Source organism: Phaenicophaeus curvirostris, chromosome 4, assembly GCF_032191515.1.
Source record: "Phaenicophaeus curvirostris isolate KB17595 chromosome 4, BPBGC_Pcur_1.0, whole genome shotgun sequence".
NCBI classification, from domain to species: Eukaryota; Metazoa; Chordata; class Aves; order Cuculiformes; family Cuculidae; genus Phaenicophaeus; species Phaenicophaeus curvirostris.
This window is the reverse complement of record NC_091395.1, coordinates 44,252,209-44,271,720: the sequence shown is the minus strand read 5'-3', so window position 1 is coordinate 44,271,720 and position 19,512 is coordinate 44,252,209. Positions and strand designations below refer to the sequence as shown.

At 45.8% G+C, this 19,512-nt stretch overlaps 1 protein-coding gene across 4 annotated transcripts in view; it reads left to right on the top strand.

Annotated features, from left to right (window-relative positions):
* Positions 1-11,339: 11,339 nt before the first annotated feature.
* Positions 11,340-19,512, top strand: part of IRF2 (interferon regulatory factor 2) — a 46,337-nt gene continuing 38,164 nt past the window's right edge. For 2 of the 4 annotated variants that reach the window (XM_069855887.1, XM_069855884.1), the window contains exon 1: positions 11,340-11,580. The gene's annotated coding sequence lies outside the window, so the exon portion shown is untranslated. Of the gene's footprint in view, positions 11,581-12,464; positions 12,549-12,611; positions 12,715-19,512 lie in introns of those variants that run through there. The other 2 variants (XM_069855885.1, XM_069855886.1) reach the window with 2 other exon arrangements.

Sequence of the window (19,512 nt, the reverse complement as noted above, 5' to 3'; positions counted from 1 at the left end):
AACACTGATGGCAGGCATAATTCAACAGCATTGCAGGTGTCACCCATCTCCAGGCTGCTTTTATTCCATGTCTTAGAGGCGCATAGGAGGGACAGTAGCCGCAGCAAATCTGATGGAACTCAACTTGCTAAGGTCCTGCAGGGTTTTGATTGGGAAATGGGAAAACTGAAAATTAGATCTAATGAGATTTAAAGTGAGATCTTGAAGGGAAATAATAAAAGTCAAGGAGAATTTAGCCCAGGATTTTCAATGTTGTTAAAGATGCAGGCAGCCCAGCCAGCCCCACTGACACTGTACTAGGCAGCGAGGAGAAATCTCACCTGCAGGGTACCTGGCAGTGCATCCAGTTTCTGTATTCCAGAGGTTTAATTTCCAGCTTGGAAGACCCACGCTGGGTCAGGTGGGCTGAGGACTATGTCTCTGCCATTCCCAGTTTACTGTAAACACAGAGGAACAAAGATAAGCTGTGGACAGAAGGATCCCTGAGATGACAGGGATCCCTTGTGCCCTCAGCTCATCATGACTACCACAAACCAGAACCTATGGCTTGAGGAGAAAAAACAGTAATGCACCTTTATCATTTTTGATTGATATTACAGTTTAGCTGTGCTGTCAGGTAAAGGGGCAGAAGAGTGATGGTGGAGTTAAAGTATTTTACTGTCCCTAAGTGATCAAGTGGGGCAATAGGCTAAATAATAAAGCTCTTTTCAGAGCTACCCGCTACCTGCTCTGTCTGTTTCCTTTTGCACCTGAAACCATTTAATGCAGTGGCATTGGGCTTTGGCTGAAGGGGAGAAGCCATTCAGCTGGATAGACTGTGACTTCTTGCTTGGAGAAGTGAGAGGTGTTGCTGCTGACAGGGCTAGCTGCAAAAAATTGTAGTACTTTGGAAAACCTGCCATGGACCAGCACCTGCAGAGGAGCAAGTTCTGGAATCCTCAACATAAGAAGGATATGGAGCTGTTGGAATGGGTCCAGAGGAGGCTACAAAGATGATCAGAGGTATGGAGCACCTCCCATATAAGGACAGACTGAAAGTCAGGGTTGTTCAGCCTGGAGAATAGAAGCTCCTAGGAGATCATATAGTGACCTTCTAGTACCTGAAGGGGGCTACAAGAAAGCTAGGGTGGGACTGTTTACAAAGAATTGTAGTGACAGGACTGGTGGCAATGGGTATAAACTGGAGAAGGGCAGATTTAGACTAGACATAAGGAAGAATTTCTTCACCATGAGAGTGGTGAGGCACTAGCACAGGTTGCCCAGGGAAGCTGTGGCTGCCGCATCCCTGGAGGTGTTCAAGGTCAGATTGGATGGGGCCTTGGGCAGCCTGGTCTGGTGGGAGGTGTCCCTGCCCATGGCAGGAGGCTTGGAACTAGATGATCTTTAAGGTCCCTTCCAACCCAAACTATTCTATGATTCTATGGTTCTATAAGTACTTGCAGATGAGCCGAAATGTTCTTCTGAAGGAACAAGATTCTCCAGGTTGGGAAGAGAGGGGAGGTAATGTGATTAAAACTTTAAATACACAGTTGGAAATAAGAGGGGAAACCTGTACAAACACTATCAGCAGATCTACTAACAGCTTTTGGGTAAATGTTCTTTGCAACTATTCCACAAACTATTTACAACCGGTTTATGTGCACTAAGTGTTAGCTTGCCAAACATTGAAATATTACCCTTTCTTTGAAACTGACTGGGAACTATTAGCACCTGCTTATCAGGCTCTTACATATTTAGCCCAAGGTATAGTTTTATAAGGCTTTCCAACACAGAGAACTCTTGGCTTCTCAGCCAGATCCACTCCACAAGGGAAACGGTGGCGCAAGAGGAAAAGAAATGCAGTGCAATTATACATAATTGCTTTTCCTCCACCTCTACTACACAGGCAGCAGGTGAGTCAGCATTCCCAAAGTACTGCTTTACTGGGAAAGAAGGAACTCTGTCTTGGCCAGGCAGATGTCTGCCCTCGCCCCTGGTTCTGATAACTACATACTAAAGCTTTCCTGCAGGGCTGGTTGCTGCCTATCAGCACCATGACTTGCATACCTGTGGAGTGCTCCTTTCTTCTTTCATTAGAAGGAGAATTTGCCACCCCACATGTAATTATTTAAAGCAATGTGCAAATATGCAAATAGGAACCACAAGCATCTGAGTTCTGTGTTTCAAAATAGTCCCACTAATTTAATACACTACAGAGTCCACTTGGGTTCATGGGTCCAGCTGCTGTGCCACATCTTACACAGCTAAGGAAGCAAGGCTTCTCCTTCTCCTAAATAGCTGCTTCTAGTTGTTGTTTGTTTCTCTGAGATACTGAAAACACAAGTACAAATAAATGGTGTTACTGGAGAACAACTCTACATAGCAATATTATTTATTGTAGCACCATACAATGTTTGAAATGGGTACTGTAAAACTGAATAAGATGAGATACCTGTTATCTCTAGGAGCTTATCCACATAGACATAAAATACAAAGCCTGAGAGAAATAAGAGTAACGGGGAAACCTCAGGGCAGGCAGGAGAGGCTGGAAAGGTAATTTGTATTTTCTGAGTCTGAGCTAGCTCAGAGTCCACTAACCCGCATTCAAAGATCATCTCTAAAGATCAAGGTTGATTGATCTGGTTATTTTTCAATCTGGTCATTTTAGCTTGGCCTATTTAAAACTCCCCTGCATGGAAATGTTTTTTACCCATCTGCCTCTCAGTGATCTGCACTTGGGAATTCAGCAGGTAGAGTGCAAGGAGAGCCTTGCTTCTGCATTGCATGTCACTAATTAAAGAAACCATTCAAAATAAAGCTCCTACTCATGTTCTCTATTAATAGCCAGCAGCTTTCCTCCTCCCTCACCTCCCACGACCTCTTTCTTTTAAAGTGATAGAGCAACCCTGCCCAGGATTCTGAGATCCCTTTTCACTCAAATACTCAGCACCTTCCCAGCTGCGTTACAGCTGTATTTCTCAATGTGGTTTCCTGATAAATATGCCTTATCAATATTCCAGTAGTACAGCAAGGCCCAAGTAACGATGGCAAACTCTGGGAACAGATGACTTAAAATCGATGTTAGCTTTTACTACACCACAAGAGGTTTCTTCTTCAGCCTCCGACACTTGATTATCTGCTCGCCTCTGAAAGCATCTCTCCTCAGTTGTGCAGGCTTAGCAAACCTGAGAGCAGGCAAACGGTCAGAATGACAGAAATGACTTGTCAAAAGAGAAGTGCAGTAAGATGGGCTGCAGGGGAGATGAGTCACAGGTAAGCTGCACTCTGGAAACAGCTCAGCAGGGCCAGCTGCTGCCTTTCAGAAAATGAACTTGCTCATCTCAGGGGGCTAAGATCGAAGGTGGAACAGGAGCTCAGCTCCAGCTACTTCAGCGCATTCAGAAAATATTGTTGCATCTGCTCTAATTTTGGAGGGACTGGCAGCCGGGAGTGCAGAGGCTGTTGAGAAGCCCTCTTTAAAGCTTTAAAGAGAGTGCTGACTTGGAAATGAATTTGTATCTTGCAGTGACCGTTTTAATTTATGGCAGGAGAGCATTAAATTACATGTTTATAATTGTCTCCTCCTTTATTCTTAGGAGTCGTGTTGGGCTGTGAACCTAGGCTGTGCTGCAGTATGAGCTGAAGAGCACACCAAAGAGGAAAGGCTTGAGCTATATTTAAGTAGCCCCCCGGATATCTAGCATCAGAGGCTGCTGCAGGGACAGACAGGATAGGGGCCAGCAGGAGACCTTCTGAGCAGGACCCTTCCCTTCATTGGTATCTCTCTGTCCTCACCACCCTCAAGGAAGGTGGTGAGGTGGCCACGTCCCAGCATGATCTGCATCTCCTCCTGGTTTCTGCCACCCCATCCCACTGCCCAGCACAGGGGCTTGGACTGCAGGAGGCAGGGATGGGAGGTGGGATGCTGGTTCAGCCACGCACACCTGCCAGGTGATGGCCAGGGCAGCTTGGTTGAGGGTCCCATGCATCAGCTCCCTCTGCCCTCCAGCTCTGGAGGGGAGGCAACCCCCTCTAGCATGGGGTGGGACCTTTCTCCTGACCAAACCTATTGATGTCGGCTGGATGCCCAGAAAAGCTGCTTCTGACAGTGATTGATGGGAGAGTATGCCTGGTGAGCATTTCTGTGACCAGTGTCCCTGGAAAGGCTTCTTTACTTGTAAGAATCCACCACAAACAGAAAATGAAAAAAAAAAGAAACAGTCCCTACTCCCTCATCTAAGAGAATTGACCTGATTTTAATAATAAAGTTTTGAGTTAATAAATAAAAGCTTGTGTTTACATATGATACGAAGCAAAGCTCTTAATATCTCATTACTATCCAGAATAAAAGGGCAATTGTTCTGCTTTGTCAAGCCAATAGGCGATACGCTACTTATCTTTCTATTCTACCTCAGTTTCGCTGGGAAAATTGCCATAAAAGCTTCCACTTCAGCAAAACACTCTGTTAAAGCAGAGCTAAGCAGGATCACTTTCGGGTAGGATCTGCTGAAGCAGTCTGACTCCCATCTGGGTTTTCTCTGCCAGGCTCCAGCCCTAAAATGTCAAGATGCTGTACATGGTTTTAAATGACTGGTTTCCTTCCTAAAATTCGTTGCGAGGGCCAGGAGCCATTAATAACTAAAACCACCTCACAATGCTGGTGTTACGCAAATTCCTTGTTCTTTCTCTTCTGCTAAAGAAAATGAACAGCGTAGAGCAGCTGAGCTGGCAGAGCAGTGGGGCTGAAGTACTGCAGCCAAATAAAAGTAGTGACAAGTAAAGTGAATAGATATTCTAGCCCTCAATGGCGTTTTTCTGTGTTGTATATATATAAAAAATAGCTCAGAACACATGAACCTGTCCTCCAGGAGCACCTAGGTGCAGCCAGACCAGTATGATCAGGTAGGTATAAAAATTCCTTAGTAGAAAAGATGTCGGTCATGGGTTATTGTGTTGTTTCTGACCATATTCCCTAAGGGAAACCCCTCATTGAATAAAACTGCTTTTAGAGTAGAAATGAACTACAAGTGTTACCCAACATTTTTCCCATTATACTTAGGGTGATAATTTGTGTTAGAGTACTATGCAAGCAAATCCTTTAAATTCTTAACTATAATCAGAAATCTCTTGTTTTATAAGAAAGGTGCCATTACTATGTATTTATCTAAAAATATCAGTGCTACAGATTACATCAGCAGCAGAATGTTTTTCACAGGACAAATTAAAATTGAAAATAAATTTCACTGTGCATCATGATTAAAAATGGGTGTAGGCACTTGGGAAGACATGAGTAATAGTATTAAAGAAAGAATTATAAGACTATTGCAATTGATTTATTTTCTTGATAAGCAGTGGCTTGTAATGCAAACTATCAACACCTTTCTGCTGGAGAACTTCCCTACTTTAATGGACTAGAAAAACAAACAGGCCAGCTGTGTGTAGTACATAAGTCTGGGCCCAACTCCATGAGAAAATTCTACCATTCCAGTTCTACAGATAAGAAGTTGCTGTGCCTGTGACAGTGGCTTTAAGAACCAAAATGACAGTATAGCCAGCTCCGCTTAAAGACAGAGTGGGAGCCCCACAACAACAACTACAAAAGAAAATTTCATAAATATTATTAAACTTCTCAAAAATATTATTAAACTTTAAAAATAATCTGGTTGGTTTATTTATCTTCTGGAACTTAAAAGATTCCCAGTTTCAAGTTCTTTTTTTTACACAGACCCAAAGCCCAGCCCAGAATAGTCACTTTTTTTTTTTGTGAAGGAGAGGTGGGATGCTAATGGGAATCATAGAATCATAGAATCACCAGGTTGGAAAAGACCCACTGGATCATCGAGTCCAACCATTCCTATCGATCACTAAACCATGTCCCTTAGCACCTCGTCCACCCGTGCCTTAAACACCTCCAGGAATGGTGACTCAACCACCTCCCTGGGCAGCCTCTGGCAGTGCCAAATGACCCTTTCTGTGAAACATTTTTTCGTGATGTCCAGACTAAACCTCCCCTAGTGGAGCTTGAGGCCATTTCCTCTCGTCCTGTCCCCTGTCAGTTGGGAGAAGAGGCCAGCTCCCTCCTTTCTACAACCTCCTTTCAGGTAGTTATAGAGAGCAATGAGGTCTCCCCTCAGCCTCCTCTTCTCCAGGCTAAACAACCCCAGCTCTTTCAGCCGCTCCTCATAAGGCCTGTTCTCCAGCCCTTTCACCAGCTTTGTTGCTCTTCTCTGGACGCGCTCCAGAGCCTCAACATCTTTCTTGTGGTGAGGGGCCCAGAACTGAACACAGGATTCAAGGAGCGGTCTCACCAGTGCCAATTGATTGCAGAAGCTGGATCCCTAAAGAAGGTGATTAAAAATGTAAGATGCAAACTTTGGTGATTCTACAGAAAAAAGCTATGGCTATTTAATGCTGCTTGGTTAAATTTTCTGATTTTGAAGCTGCTAGGTCTTACTGAAACAGCAAAGACAAGAGAAGTAAAAGTCTCTTTTTGGAGGGAATGAGTCACTGCTTTAAGTTTAGAAAACAAAAGCCTTTACCTTTCAGCATCAACCAAAGAATACTTAACTTCTGGTATATCCTGTGAGCTTGTTGCTAGAAGAGGTGGAGGAAAATGCCTTTGTTAACTCCTTGAATATGCCCCATTGAGATCCTTGAACGTTCCCGGTGAGATGGGGTGAAGGCAGTGGGAAGAAATGCCAAGAGTGAGCAGCAATTTCTGTTCAATGTTTGGCTAATGTTTCTCAAGGAAACCAACTGTGTTTTATTTGACCAAAGCAAATTAATGTCATTCACAGCATATCCAATTGGTGAATAAGCAGTCCTCCCAGTGTGATCTTAAATTACTAATACAGTGGCAACCATTTCCCCCAACATCTGCTGATACATAAATGACAGTCTTTTCAGAGCTGGCCCATTCTGTAAACAAATTAAAAGAACATATTAGAAATGGCAACAGCTACAGAACGTTGCAAAAGCCATCCTGATCTGCTCTTCCCTTAGCTCGGAGGGAGGGAGCAGCACTGGGCACCTACCCTGTCCTGAGCCATTTCCAGGCATTTCCATTCCCAGTCCCTTTTTCAAGGCTTAGGACAACAGCATTCTCCAAACAGCTTCTGGGCCCTAGGAATTTGTGGCTTAGGGGGCTGCTTGATGCAGCATTCGTGTCTTTACATTTAATAGCACGTAGCAGGGTGAGGTGGTGGTGGTGTGGTGTGGTGTACTTCTGTGAATGTGTTGGGGAAAGTTTTTGGATCCCCTATGATGAAATTTTGGCACCTTGAAGCAGGGTGCTCCACTGTTTAACTACCTGCTGTGTGAAGATCCACGTCCTTCTGTTTGCTTTAAATCTGCCACCTGCTAGTTTCAAGCGAATCATCCATCACTACTTCATTTATGACTGTGTATTTTCTCTCGTCAGATTGTTTTCTGTTGGCTATCACTTCCTCAGGCTAAAAATTCCTCATCTCTGAAATCCTTGAATCATTCCAACATCAAGGTCACTCCATATTTTTAGTTATCTTCGCTTTTCTCTCTCCCCATGATTCCTGTTCCACTCTGTCCTGGCTTGCCACAACAGCTCTGTGACAGTTTCTGAGCACTGAACTGGTCCTTCCACAGAGCTGTTATGACTGCAAGATCTTCTTTCTGAGTAGGAACAAGTTGGTTAGAAATTTCTCGCTTTCAATCACTTCACTGCTCTCTAATCACACCTGACATAGAGTTACTCCCTCCATCCTGGTCAGAGTTGGTAATACCATCTCAATAGTACCATTTCCCTTGCTAGACCTGAAGTCTACAAGAATTCAGGTTTTGTTGCAGCTGTTAGCTGATTTCCGTGCTGCGTGCTGCTTTTGGTCTGGAGAGTATAGGTCCTTTGCCTCCAGCCTAGTCTGACCCTCCTATACAAGGTGCGTCCTGTCTTGTAACTGCCACTAAGGAACTAAAGAGAAGGTTTTCCTCAAACAACTGAAGATGAGCCATTGTCCTATCTCCAGCCTTGACTCCCACCCTGAAGCAACCCTGACTGCTGATCGAATATCTGATAAATGACAGAATAAGTTTTACAGGGGTTGTCAATCACCAGGCCCTTTTCCAGAATCTCCTAGAAGGCCTGAATGAGCACAATAATCATTCTCCACCTAATGAAAGGACCCTTGAGAACTAGGACAGATAAAAGCCAGCCACTTTGGCTACTGCACCTCTCTCTTCTCCATTTTCTTTCCATGCCATCCTGGATCAATGCAACTTTGTTGCTGAAACTCTGGAGTGGTGATATCTTATTTCTATTTCTTTTCCTCCTTTCCACTCTATCTTTGCTCTTCTCTTCCCCCTTTCCTTATTCACTGAAACATTCAAATACACTATAGTTTTTTCCCTTGCTCAATAAGGAAAACTTGTCTCTCTCTCCCGTACCCTGTACCCCGTCCCCATGTTTCTAATTGCTTGGTGTGGTTACTCCTTTAATTACCTCACTGGAATTTTGAGTCTGTGTCAAAGCAGGCTTGAATCCAGGGTTCTCAAGCTGATCCCGGACACCACCATGTCCCACTGATTATCTCCTCTCCCTGCACATCTATTCAGTCAACATGCCAATTCAAAGCCAAGGTGTCCCAGGTCCATCATCGTCATTCCACTGTGGCTTCAGGGAAATCAGTTCCTCTGGTCTTCTCTCTCCTGGAAGTCTCTGCCATATGAATCTCACCTTTCTTGCAGCTCCTTGTCAGCTGCTCTGGGGTGCTGCTCCCCTTCTGTGTGGACAGGCTCTATCCTGCTGTGAATGTTTCTGGAGAAGTTTTGGAGGACTTCTCCCTTGTGCTTTCCTACTTCACTGGTGCACACATGGACCATAGCCACCTGCTAGGCCACAGCATTTTTCACGAGGCGGTGAATTGCTGGCATCCGTGAGTGTCTTTGAACTTTACTTATTCTGTCATTATGTTCTCTTCTGTGCAAGAATACTTTCCAAAACAGGAGGACTTGTCACCCACAAGGGCAGACTCCCCACCCTAACAGTAGCTCGCTGTGCTGTCCATAGCCTAGGGACCACCTGCCTCTCTGTTTGCCATCCCACCAGCGAGGACACCACTCCATAACCACCCCTCTGCGTACCCTCCTGCACAAAGCCCCACCTCAGCAGGGGGGAAAGGACGCAGGGAGTGATGCTATCGCTGCTGGAGGAGCCAAGCTGCAGGGATTCCCCCAAGGTGTTGGGGAAAGCCTGGGCTGAGCCACAGCCTTGTGCATCACAGGGTGTCCACTCGCAGGGCTGAGCTATGTCCTGACTGGTGGCTCCAGCTCTTGGGCCAGCCCTGCTGGGGGCTACACCTCCTCCCCCTCTTATTTAGGACAAGGCACAGGACAGAGTTATGTTCATCGCAATTCAAGCTATGGATAACATGTAAGATTTTTACATGAGAGTCAAACCTTGCTTTCAAAATATTGACAGATGCACTAGGAGCTGATGGTGCTACTGCTGGACTCAAGAGAACTTTCAGTACTGAATCACCCAGTGTGGACCCAATCCCCAGCATGCATGTGGCCCAGCCCCAGGCTGTGGCTCCCACCTCAGCAGAAGGGGAAGAGACACAGGGATTCCCACAAGGTCTTGGAGAAAGCCTGCACTGAGCCATGGCCTCGTGCATCCCAGGGTAGCGTCCTTGGATGTGCAAGGCTGGGGAGTTGCGTTCATTGCATCCAAGCTAAAATGTAGGATTTTTACATGCGAGTGAGATCTTGCCTTAAAAACATCAATAGATGGGGCAGGAGCTGCTGGTGCTACCGCAGCACCCAAGAGAGCTTCAGTATCGAATTATCCCCCGCATGCATGTAAACCAGCCCCAGACTGTGACTCCCACCTCAGCAGAGGGAGAAGAGACACAGGGAGTGATGGAGGAGCCGATTCTCACAAGGCCTTTGGGAAAGCTCATGCTGAGCCATGGCCTCGTGCATCCCAGGGTAGGGTCCTTTTGATGCACAAGGCTGGGGAGTCGCATTCATCGTGATCCGAGCTATGAATAAAAGGTAAGATTCCTACACGCCAGCGAGACCTTGTCTTAAAAAAACTGACAGATGTGGCAGGAGCTGTTGGTGCTACAGAGAACCTTCAGTTCCCAGCACCGAACAGACCCTCAGCACACGTGTCCTTGACCCAGACTGTGACTCTCACCTCGGCAAAGGGGAAAGAGACACAGCGAGTGATGAAGGTGTCAAGCTGCAGGGAATCCTGTGTTCAGTTCTGGATCCCTCACCACAAGAAGGATGTTGAGGCTCTGGAGCGAGTCCAGAGAAGAGCAACAAAGCTGGTGAAGGGGCTGGAGAACAGGCCTTATGAGGAACGGCTGAGAGCGCTGGGGTTGTTTAGCCTGGAGAAGAGGAGGCTGAGGGGAGACCTCATTGCTCTCTATAACTACCTGAAAGGAGGTTGTAGAAAGGAGGGAGCTGGCCTCTTCTCCCAAGTGACAGGGGACAGGGTGAGAGGAAATGGCCTCAAGCTCCACTAAGGGAGGTTTAGTCTGGACATCAGGAAAAAATATTTCACAGAAAGGGTCATTGGGCACTGGAACAGGCTGCCCAGGGAGGTGGTTGAGTCACCTTCCCTGGAGGTGTTTAAGGCACGGGTGGACGAGGTGCTGAGGGGCATGGTTTAGTGTTTGATAGGAATGGTTGGACTCGATGATCTGGTGGGTCTCTTCCAACCTGGTTATTCTATGATTCTATGATTCTATGAAACTAAAGACCAGGCTGAAACTGGGGAGGGAATTCATGCTGTTTGGTTTATACCACAGTCAGGTGCTCCCTTTCAGGAATACAAATCCTTACTTTGAATGCAGTCTGCCTGTCCTCTGCCCTCAACAATCTCTGAGAGTGCATATGTAAAATCTGCAAAAAGAAAAAAGGCAAGTAAAACGCTGATGCCAATAAGTCCTGTGGAAAGAGCCTGTCCTTGAGTACAGCATCCACACTGCTTCACCTTCCCTGGAGGTGTTTAAGGGACAGGTGGATGAGGTGCTGAGAGACACGATTTAGTGTTTGATAGGAATGGTTGGACTCGATGATCCGGTGGGTCTTTTCCAACCTGGTGATTCTATGATGAGAGCAAGACCTTGCCTTAAAAACACGAACGGATGGTGCAGGAGCCGCCGGTGCCACCGCAGCCCCGGAGAGACCCTGCAGTACGGAATCACCCACCCAGCCCGGCTCGGCAGAGGGGGCAGAGAGGCGGGGCGGGGGGGGATGGAGGAGCCGAGCCCCACAGGGTCTGGGGGCAGCGTGCGCTGGGCCGCGGCCCCGGGCGGGTTCCCGGTGCGGTGCCCGGTGCGGTGAGCGCCGCTCGGCGCCGCGGCGGTGTGGGCGCCGCTCTCGGCAGCCCTGCCCCCGGCCCGGCGGGAGGCGGGGGGATTTCCAAGCGCCGCCGGCCGCGCCGCTTCCTTTCCTTGTTTTGCTTTCGATCTGGACCTTTCTCCGCCGGGGCGGGGGCTGGTAACTTTTAGTTTTGCTCCCGCGATTATTCAGCGCCTGTTTCCATTTCCATTCCGCGTCCCCTGGCAACGGCGGTAACCTTGAGGAATTGCATAAGGGCCGCGGGAACGGGACGGCGAGGTATATTTGTATTCTTTTCCCTATTTTTACAAATTTATTTTAATTTCTAATTTATCTCCTCCTCCCCCCTCCCCGCTCCGGTTTGCCGTGCGGGGCGGCGGCGCCGCCGGCCGGGCAAACGCGCATCGGTTTAATAACAAAAGGTCGGGCTGCAGCCGCCGGGGCCGGGCCGGGCTCCGCCGCCTGCGGGAAGCGGCGATGGGATGGGGCCGGGGGGGGGGAGCGCCCGCCGCCTCCCCGGAGCGGAGCCCCGGGGGCAGACAAAGGCGGTGGATCGGGAGGGCCGGGGCGCGGCGGGGGTGGGGGGTTTGTTGCGGACTTGTTGCGAGGGTCGGAGGCTGCCGGTAGCCCCGGTGCGGGGGTGGCGGCGGGGGGAGGGGAGGTGAGTGGGGGGGCAGCCGGGGGGGGTGGGGGGTGGTGCTGCCCCCGCGGGTACCGGGAGCGCGGGGGGCGGAGCCTCTGGGGGAGCCTCGCGCCCGCTGCCCCCCCGCCGCGCGGCCCGGTCCTTGCACAAGGGCGGGGCGGGGCCTGGCCTGCGCGGCTCGCCGGGCGCGGGCCACGCCCCCTCCAGGCAGGCCACGCCCCCAACCGTAACCTACGCCCTTTCTCCTCAGCAGCCCTCGGTGGGGCCACGCCCCATCCTAAAAGCCACGCCCACTAAAGAGAATCCCTCATGGAGGCCACGCCTCCCGCGATAAGGCCACGCCCCTTCCCCGACCGCGACCCTTTCGCAGCTGCCCTCGTCGAGGCCACGCCCCCTCACAGCGACCACCCGAGGCCACGCCCCCTCTGCGGAAACCCTACCGAGGCCCCGCCCTCCGTCTCAGATCACGCCCCGCGGCGCGGCGGGAGGCGGGGCCGCGGGCGGGTTCCTGGGCGCAGCGGAAGCCGGAAGCGGCGCGGGCGCGGCCCGGGCGGGCGGGGCTGCCCTCTGTCCTGTGCGCAGGCGCTCCCGTCCGGATCGTTAAGTAAACACCGCGCTGGGAAGCGTTTCCTCCCTGCCCCCCAACTCGTGTGTGTGGTCTTGTTACAAGAAGTGATTGCTACTGCAAAAAAAAGTGGAGTGATGGGTATAAACTGGAGAGGGGCAGATTTAGGCTGGACATAAGGAGGAATTTCTTCACGCTGAGAGTGGTGAGGCACGGGCACAGGTTGCCCAGGGAAGCTGTGGCTGCCCCATCCCTGGAGGTGTTCAAGGCCAGGCTGGATGGGACCTTGAGCAGCCTGGTCTGCTGGGATGTCCCTGCCCATGTCAGAGGGGTTGGAACTAGATGATCTTTAAGGTCCCATCCAACCGAAGCTATTCTGTGATTTTTGATTTAAGATGAAGTAGCTTCTAAGCAATTGTATTCTTTGAAAGTTAGGCAGAATATCCCTCTGACAGTGTGTTTTCTTTTGGTGCTTTTCCTTGATGCTGTTCGTCCTTTGGAGATGGTAATGCCTTGTCTGCAGTGTGGTCTGTGTCTGCTTCTGTAATCACCTCTGCTTGGAGTCTCTCCCCATCTCAAATACAAGGTCAGACAGAGCTGGAGCCAGCTCCAAATCAGCAAGAGGTTTGGCTGTTGCAAAGTTCATAATGACATTAAAATTAATCCTTGGAAAGTAACAGAATGCATGATGTTTCTGGAAAATTTATGCATATGCATATGCATGTAAGTGGGAAATAAATTCTGTCCCCAGCTTTTGTCTTGCTGCACACAATGGATGGACATCACTCTCTCGCCAGGCCTGATAAAAGATGCTTGCTTTCTAAAACTCTAAAATAGAGTCTTGAAGTGTTTATTAGATGATATTTTCAGTTTCAGTCTCAACAGATCCGGCGTTAGCGCGTGCATCATTTGAACACTTTACAGCCTTGAATCGTGCTCTCCAGCTTGTTTTTGTTTTTTTTTTCAGGAGTAGCCTTTTTGCACATGGGTGCAAGCAGTGAGTGCTGTGGTGTTGCAGCCCTTTGTGTGGGGGCCTGTGGAATGCCAATAAATGGAGGGCAAAACAACCCTGGATATCTCCCTCCACCGCCCACCCCCCCCTTCCTGAGGAACTTTATGAGCTGGGGTTTTGCTTTATTTGTTTGTGTGTAGCATGGAGGGTCAAATTCCAAGCGTCTTGCAATGTCTGGGGTCAAAGTTGCAAGTGCTTGTAGAACCTGACCCCACAGCCCAGGTTCCTGTTGATACTTAAGTCTTTAATTCTTACTTTGGTTAGTACCTAAACAGCAGAGCAAAACTTTCTTGTTTAGACACAGAGCTTAGATAAAGGAATTTCGGAGTGCAGAACTTTGCTTCTGGTTGTGTATGGTTAAATTTTATAGCCTAGCTTACAGTGCTAAGACGTTGCAGACAGCAGTGTCTTGAACTTAGGAGCAGTTGTAAACTACAGGCTCAGTTCCTGGAGATGAAATACATGTTTAATTTTGTACTTATTTTATTTAAGTCTTAACAGGTTCACCTGTAATAACCTTTGCAGAATGCCTGTGTTAGTACCATAAAAAGAAATCTCTGAGTGGGGCAGCAGCATTTAAATTCAACCTGATGCGGAAATGTTGATGTAATTACAGAAGTAGCAGAATTGATCTGTGAGGCAGATGGTTTCCATCTGAATTGCAATCTTTCCGTGCCACCAGTCTGGCCTCTTGTATGCAGCCATTCCTTTTCCCTGGTAAATGGTGGTGGAAGGTCTGAGAGCACTGACCCCTTTGGCATGGCACACTTCAGTTTTTCAGCTAGGTACAGGCATGGCAAGGTGACAGACTACTGACACCGGTCATATCCCTCTAAGGCTGGGGATCCTAGTTGGTTGGCAGAGGTAGTTAGAGTGGTTAGCCATTCTCTTTGACACATGCATCTTTGTGGTGACATCTGGTTACTTGCTGCCTACAAAAGTGGCAGATTTCAGATGATGTCAAGTCAGTCTCTTGAGCTGTTATGCACAGGCTGCATTGCACGGAAAGGAGTAGCTAAGAGGTATGAGAAGTAACATACAGGCTTTTAGGAAGGGGGGTTAAAGACTGCAGTCTCCATTGCACGTAGTTTTTTGGTATGTGGGACTAGATGCAACTGGAGAGTCCTAACACACAAATGAGAAAATGATTCAGGAAAAAAAAAAGGAGCTGAGATTTAAGAAGAAATGAAGAAGAAATGGAAATACTTTATGAATAAAAAGAGTCTGTGTTAGAACAATGGTCTCTCTGTAAAAAATTTGCAGCCAAGCTGAAACATTTAAAATACATATATATACTATGTGTATTAATAAGTTTAAAAACCAAATGGGGAGGAAAAGTAGACAGGTGAAGGACAAAGTTTGCCATGACATGTCCTTCTGTGAAGAGTAGGATCACCCATATGGTATAAAACTTTTATTAAAACAACTCCATAATACAATATTTGGAGTGTGAGAAGCTCTGTGGAGGCTCAGATATTGTAGAAACAAACTACAGGTGATATAGAGAGGACAAAGTAGTATGCACATGCATGAAGCGGGATACTTTTTATTAAAGAGGAAATAAGTGTTTTGGGAAGTAACAGAGGACCTTCTGAATTGATATTCTAGGCCTGTATAGGAAGATAAGAGATGGGGGTGATGTGACTGTCTGCTCAAACAAGATGTTGACAGTGACTGTTATATATTAAGGGAGAGTAGAGAAGCTGCAAAAGTAGGAAATATGATGATAATGGGAAGCTTCAGTTGCCACTGTGTAGATTATGTCATGCTCCAGCATGAAATTTGCCCAGGAACTAATTTTTTAGGTGCCAAAACCCCCTACTTCCTAGCTGTAGCTTGTAAGGGTACTTTGTGGGTAGCAACTGTGGGCAAGATCCTGGCCAGCAAGAATTGTGTTCAGAATTTTATGTTAAAAAAGCCAGCCGGCTATGACATAACAGTGATTGTAATGTACTTAGACTCAGCGTTGCTTTAGGAGCTGTAAAGCCAAGGGTTGTTGTGGCAGTTCTCCTGAGTGCATCTTCCCAAAGCAAGGAAAAAAAAAAATGAATAAAATGGTGAGAGGTAGCCAAAAGTGTAAAATACCATGTAAAATACTTGCAGGTGGCGTGTAATTCTTCAAGACAGTGTAGTAAAGGCTTAAAGTAATTGCATGGCGTCTGTCAGGAATGCCAAAAACACTGAGCCTGGTAACATACAAAGTAAAGGAACTCAGTAAAAGTAAGAAGGCGTCTTTCAGAAGTTAAAACTTTGTCTCCAACAGAGAAAGGTGGAAAAGAACATGAAATATGCGTTAAATACAATAAAGTAAGCCAGAAAGAGTCATGGAACAAATTGCTAAAGGCATGAAAACAATTAGTAAATCCTCTTTGAAGTATCTCAAAAGCAGGAAGCCTGCTTGATAAGTGATTGGTGTGTAGAAGGAGTGCCCAAGAAAGATAAAGTCATAGCAGAAGAGTGAAACAAGTTCTTTGAGCCTTGCTTCACTGAGGAAGAGTTTGAGGAGATTCCCTTGCAGGAGGTTTTTCCTTATTTTCAGGAGTGTGTTGGAGGGTTTCTGCCAAATTGAAGTGTCTTTTAGAGAGGGTATCAGAGTGAACCATCGAGAGGGACAAAGTAGATTGCAGGAGGTGATATTGTTGAAGAGTTGAAGGAACTTAAAACACAACATTGCTGGTACATTGCCTGTTGTGTGTAACTTGTTGCATAGACCTGCCTTGGTGCTCTAGCACTTGAAGGTGATAAATGCACTGTCCTTTTTTCAAGGTTTCTGGGGAGACTGAGAACACCAGGGTAGTGATTTCTGTTTGCTTCTTTGTTTGCCAGGGATTTGTGAGTGGGATTAATGAACAGGGGTGGAAGTGTGATATATTGACAAAGACTAGCCCTAACTTTTGTTGAGGAGGAGTTACACGTCTCAAGTCTTCTGGAGTTCTCTAAGGGCATTGCTGAGCTGTAGTTGAGGTCCAGTTGATACCGGCACTGCTCTGATAAGGACTGTTTCATAGCTGATCAGGCTGCTCCAGGTGGTGCGGTCAGGTCAGTTTGCTCAATGAAAGGAGGTTGCTGCTTGTCATTGTTCCACTCCTCCCACCACCAGTTTGCCCAAGGTCTTCCATTCACTGGCTAGAGGAAGGGATAGGTGCTGATGTGAGAGTTTGATGATTGTGCTAATTCATTCAGAGTGTGAAAATCCCGAATACTGAATCAAAAAGACTGTGGAAAGATCTCGTATTGAAAGTGTAGATGTAAGTTTGCAAATGAAACTTAGTACAGACCTATGTAAGTATAATGCACATGGAAGGGAATGCAATGTTAACTTTCTGTATATAAGGACAGTTTGAACTGACCTTTTACTCGGGAAAAGATCAGGCAGCACAGGTAATCCTATATAAAAATAAGCTCTGTGCCCAGAAGTGCCTAAGAAATGAGAGGGCAGGTTAGGAATGATTAGGAAGGAATAAAAAAAGCAATAGAAAACACCATCATGCTACTATAAATCCATGTTGTTTACCTCTCCTGGGTAGGTTAACAATTTTTGTTTCCCCATTTCAAAAAGGATGTAGTGAAAGTTGACGAGCCTAGGAGAAGGGCATCAAAAAAGGATCAAAGGCATGAAAGAGCTTTTGTGAAATAGCGAGTAGCTTGAGAAGAAGTGACTGAAAAGGATGTGAGGAAGTTCTTTGAAATCATTAGTGTGATGAAGAAACTGTAATAATATAATAGTACAGATAAGATATCGCTGACCCAAATAGAACAACTGAGAAGCAGCTTCAAAACAACATGTGTTTGTCTTCCAATATATAAATTGTGATGCTTATAGTCGCTGCATGTATATCAGGAGTTTCTGTGATATCATGAGCAATTAGGCGGTCTGTGGGAGAGAAACTTGCTATGCAACTTGCCAGTCAGAACAGTTCAATATCAGATTTTGTGCACTGACTTCCCACAAAGAATTAATGCGGATGCTGATCAAGAACTATTGCTGAAAACTGCAAATAGACACCTTCTCCACTGAGAAGCATAAGCTACGGTTCATTTGCAGATAACATAGAGAAGCAAGACCATGTATCGCCTGTTGTTACGTGAATCTTGTGGCATAAGGTGTTACGAAACTTAGAGGAAAAAATGTTTCTATGACAATCATATTTAATCTGTGCTTGTAATCCCTGGGTTTGTTAACCTAACACAAGTTACAGTCAGGTTAAGTGCATCCTGACTGCGTTTAACATTGCATAGGAGTGGCAGCCCAGCAAAATTCCTCTGATGTTTGCAGGATTAGAACCTCTGCTTCTGCTTTGTGGTTCTTATATTGAAACTCATGGTCCATTTGTAGGTAAAAAAGTAAAGCTAATCACGTGTTACTTTTATTTATCTCTGTGACTCGTTTGTAGATTGCCCTTTTGAAACTTGGTTCTTCAAAGGCCTGCAGTGATTGTGATATTGACGGTATAAACTGTAAGGTAGTGTTCGCAGAAGTTTTATTATAGTTTATGGTGCTATAAACTGTGATTAAAACATTTTCTGGTCTGTCCTTTGAGATCACAGGTGCAAAAGCAAAACAACAAATAAGCAAGCCAAAAAGATACTGAATACAGTGAATGAGAAAGACAGATGTATTAAGTTAAATAATTTCCCCTTGTTTTTTTCAGACACCTTTTTGGACCTCTATGAAGGTTCTTCCTTGTACTGACTGTGTGAACTCTTGTGTTGAAATTAAAATAGCCAGTAAGAAAAACTGAGTCACTGATTAACAGTTAGTAATGGTTAGTGAAAGGGAAAGCATGTTGACAATAAAGAGTTTAATGCCTACATAGATATGTGTATATATGTATATATACATACACATCCATATCTACATATATGTAAAATGTAAAATTAGATGTTTTATATATAGTATAATTAATACATTGTACAGCACACGTTTCTTACAGACTATAAAACAGTTTTAAAACTTGCTTTTCCAGTTAGTGCTGAATATGTCTTCAATTTCTTGCAAGTTGATGAAAAAGTACTATTTTTTTTAATGAGCTAGGCAGAAAAGATAGAAGTGGTAAGCAGTAGAATAATGTTGGGTTTTTTTTAATGTAATGTACTGCAAGCCTGGCTTGTGTATATCGGAAGTATTCTGACCCCTTTGTTTGCTTGGAGGAAGATTGCAACAAATGTACAGCACTCTTTAGTACAAGGCAGACCTTTTTATCTGGTTGCAGCTCAGACACAGGCATCCAGGAGCAAATCTGCATGTGTGTGCATGTTGTTTCACCAATTTTTAAATTTAACTTAATAGGTTACTAGCTTTCAGGATGAGCTTGGAAGTAATAATTTCAATACTCTTGACCCTTAACATAGAGCAGGTTATGGTTTGATAGTCTGTCAGCTGATCTTTATAGGATTGGTTTGTAGCTCCCAGCATAGTTGGTGTTAGGAATGTAGTAAAGACATAGAAAAGCAAAAGTATTTGTATTTGTCCTTTAGTTTGGACTGCATGTGGCAGTGGATGTTTCCTAACCATTTTCCGTTTGCTGTAAAATTATTTTTAGTACTTTTAAAGACTTACGTGCTTAACATTGACGTAGCACAAAATAAGGAAGGGCTGATTATGGGTTTTGTGAAGTCTGGAGTGTGGATAAATTCTGCTTTTTGATGTGCATGGAGAGCTGCGTGTTACTTGAAGGGCCTTGATGACTGCACAGAAGACACATCTGTACTGTAACATTCCTGTTGATAGTGAACATGTCTTGATAGTGCAGCATTACAGGCAAACCCCTTACAGTTTTACGTGAGCAAGATAATGCCTTATTTTTTTTAATAAATTGAAGTAGGAGCAAGTTGAGGTCTTTAGATTCATTTCATATAACATGTATTTGGTGCCTGATGTTGGCTTTTTTGCGTTTGATGCACTGGATGCTCTTTTAAGGTGTTTTGTTGAATCATGTAAATGTACTTTATATGCAACCGAGAGATGAATCAGTGGAAAATACCAAACTA